Genomic DNA, 3822 nt, shown 5'->3' on the forward strand with positions numbered 1-3822 from the left:
CAATGAATGTACAAATGCGCTTTACACAATTGATGTGTGTATGGATTGTGATAAGAGTTGTATGAGCCCCTAATAAAAGGATTTAAAAAAAAAGGAATTAAACAGATGATTTTGAAGGAAGATTTAGAAAAAAAGAAATGAGGAATGGGCTTGGCCCTTTGTGGGTGGAAAATACAGGCTGAGGTCTTCTTGAGCTACAGGGAGTCATTTTCGGCCATCATCATTTGTGGTTTGCTAATTTCTTTGTGGTCATCATTGACCTTGGCTCTTTGGTTTCTAACAAAGGCATATTCTTTTATCTTTGTGCAGAACTTTTTACAGGTTCAGTCTTGGGGTAGAACTTTATAGGGTGGGCTCAGGGGCAAACACGGAGGAGGAACTTTGGCTCTTAGCAGACTCTATTACCGTATACTTGTGTATAAGCCGATTTTTTCAGCACATTTTAAATGCAGTTTTTGTGGTAAAGTTAGGTGCCCTGGCTGATATTTGGTTCAGCTTATACTCGAGTACATACGGTAAGTCTTAACAGAGTCTACTTAATTTTCTTTAAGTCATTTCAATAAAAGTTAAATAGCTTCCAACAGAAAACAACAAAGAAAAACAAACAAGAAAACAAACTTTAATTCACCATAAACTTAAACCAAAACCACATAGCAGGACTATAAAGGCAAGCAAAATGCATGGAGCCCGAGCAATTCACTGAGTCCTCCTGGGTTTGATGGTGCCAGGCTGTCTAATCACAGTGAGAATTCTACTGTTCACTGAGAAAAGACCTTGCCAAAGACCTTAGTAGATGATCCCAAAATCAAGATTCCTAGCCCAGCAAATAGATAGAAGAGTTATGATGTGATTGAGGAATCTCTGGATTGTCAAAAGTAAACAAGACCTTCTATTAAAATTAAAGTGCTTATTGAAGGAACAAAACAGTCCAGGATTGGGCAATACTTTGAAAGAGTCACCAAACTATTGCAGCAAAATGAACTTTTCACTAAGCTTACATACAGTGAATCTAGGAACTTAGACGAAAATTCTGATTGGTTGACATTTACAAAGTCAGACATTCACAGTCACAAGTCAATGGAAAGACATTATTTTGCTAATCATAAAGTTTGCATTTGTTAACAGCTTATTCTATGGATAGTTTGAGGGCAGGTCAGAAGGAATGCTTTTCCTGAGCTTGCTGTGAGAGGAAGGGGTGGGAAAGAAAGAGGGTTCCTGAAGGGTTCGAGAGGTTGGCTGCTACTTGACTTTGAAAGTCAGCTAAGAATAAGCAGTAACAGAAAAAAATAGTTTTTCCTGTATTTTTGGCAAAAGCCTCTTCTTAGGCCCAGTACAGTACTTAGTTCTTTGGAGCTTCTTCACAAGATTCAAGATCAAAAGGAGTGATTAAGAATCCCAAACCAATTATCTTCTTCTTTAACATGAGAGCAACTAATGTGGTAGAGCCCAGAGTCACACAATCCAAGCTGGCTTCTTCATTGGGAAGCCTATCTCCAGGGGCCACCATTCACAGTAAAATCTATGTAAATACCACATTTATGCAGATGGATTTATTGTGAGAGTTAGAATTTGGCTCCTCCACCCATTAGCTGGGCATTGCCTGTCAAACAGGTAGATTTAGTTTTTAACTTCAAACATACTTCACCTTCAATGATTCTTACCTATTTATTGATCTAATGTCAAAAGATAAGAAACTCAGGGATCATTTTTTTTAAATCAATTTATTGGGGCTCATACAATTCATCACAGTACATAGATCAATTGTGTAAAGTACATCTATACATTCGTTGCCCTCATCATTCCCAAAATTCGCTTTCCTCTTGGGTTCCCGGAATCAGCTCATTTTCCTTTTTCCCCTCCCCCTCCCCCCAGGGATCATTTAATTTACTTTTATCTCATACTAAATCCAATTAATTCCAAGACCTGTGGAAAGAAATATCCCTTGTATTCCTATTTCACCCCTCTTCCCACCTGCACTGTTACTGTTCTGTTTGTTTGTTTTAATCATTTTATTAGGGGCTCATACAACTCATCACAATCCATACAAACATCAATTGTATAAAGCACATTTGTACATTCATTGCCTGCTACTGTTGTTACAGTTCTTAGTCTTCTTTTCTCTGGAACATTGTCCAAACTCAAACCCACTTCCATCAAGGCAATTCCCACTTATAATGACCCTCGAGGACAGAGTAGAGCTGCCCCATAGTTTCTAAGGTTCTAAATCAAGGGTGGAGAAGTTTTTTTTGCTGCCAAGGGTCATTTGGATATTTATAACATCTTTTATGCATCATACTGGTCAAACCTTCAATGAACCCAATGAACGCATCCCTAATGTGATGGCTCTGGGTAGAGGGTAGAACTACCCCTGTGAGTTTCTGAGACTGTAATTCTTTGAAGGATGTAGAAAGCCCTTTCTCCTGGGGAGCTGATAGTTTCCAACTGCTGACTTTGCCCTTAGCAGCCCAAAGGTTAACAACCACTATATCATCAGGTTTCTATGAGTGGGAATTGACTAGATGGCAGTGAGGGGTCTTTATGGCATGTGATGGTAAGCCACGTGAAATTAGCAAGTATTGGTGATTTGCTTATAGGGCCAGTGGACCAGATGTCCACCTTGCTTAAATCTATGTGAAAGCCAACTGCCACATTATTTGTTAATCTTCTGCAGACTATCTGGTAGGTTCAAAACCCCAACTAGATGTGCTTTTAACTACTACACCACCAGGGCTTCTTCTCGATCACTGTCACCGCTTCCTAATTAGTTCTTCTCTGAACATCTATCTAGTCATTGAGCGCATCCTTCACACAACTGCCAGCATCATTTCCCTAAAACAGAGTTCAAATAATTTAATTTCATATACCAAAAATATTCTAGTACTTACTAAGTACTTCGCCTCTGCTAGTTACTGTGCTATACTGGGATATTGCAAAACCAAAATCAAATAAGACTTCTTTCCAGACAACTGGTGAAGAACACACATGGGATATGTGTAAAAATAGTTAGAGATGTACCAAGTTCTGTGGGAGGATAAAAGAGGAAGCATCTTCCCCCATTTCCTCAATCACTTACTTAGACAAAATGCCCAACAGATTTCTTCTCTTTTCAGAACTATATCCTGTTATTACATAGATATGATCTCCAAGGGGCTAAGCTGTTCTCCTGGACCAGGATAACAGTAAATGTTTTTTTAATGAGACAAAATAAAGACCAACTGCCCAACTCAGGGCCTGATGAATAGTAGATACGATAAATGATCGATTTCTTTTGGCTAAAGGGATACTGTGTTGTTGTAAATCTGCCCATAGCAATAACCATTCACACACACACACACACAAAGCAATAACCATTTACTAATCCCTGAACTCCATAACACACACACACACACACACACACACACTTTACTCCATTCACTACTAATCTATCCCTTCCATAACACACACACACACACACACACACACACACACACCAATAACCATTCACTACTAATCCCTGAACTCCATACCCGCCCCCACACACAGAGCAATAACCATTTACTACTAATCCCTGAACTCCATAACACACACACACACACACACACAGAGCAATAACCATTTACTACTAATCCCTGAACTCCATAACACACACACACACACACACACACACACACACCAATAACCATTCACTACTTATCCCTGAACTCCATACCCCTGCCCACCCTAAAGAAAGTTGCCAAATAACATTCAGCCTTCGTCCAGCTTTTTAACAATTTGTCCCGCGTCCCGCGGCGTTTTACAAAAGTCCCGATTTTTGGAAAGAATGCTCGACAAGCTAGAGAACGG

The sequence above is a fragment of the Echinops telfairi genome, unplaced genomic scaffold (genome assembly GCF_000313985.2).
Source record: "Echinops telfairi isolate 266 unplaced genomic scaffold, ASM31398v2 ScPeMD7_443;HRSCAF=831, whole genome shotgun sequence".
In the NCBI taxonomy this organism is placed as follows: domain Eukaryota; kingdom Metazoa; phylum Chordata; class Mammalia; order Afrosoricida; family Tenrecidae; genus Echinops; species Echinops telfairi.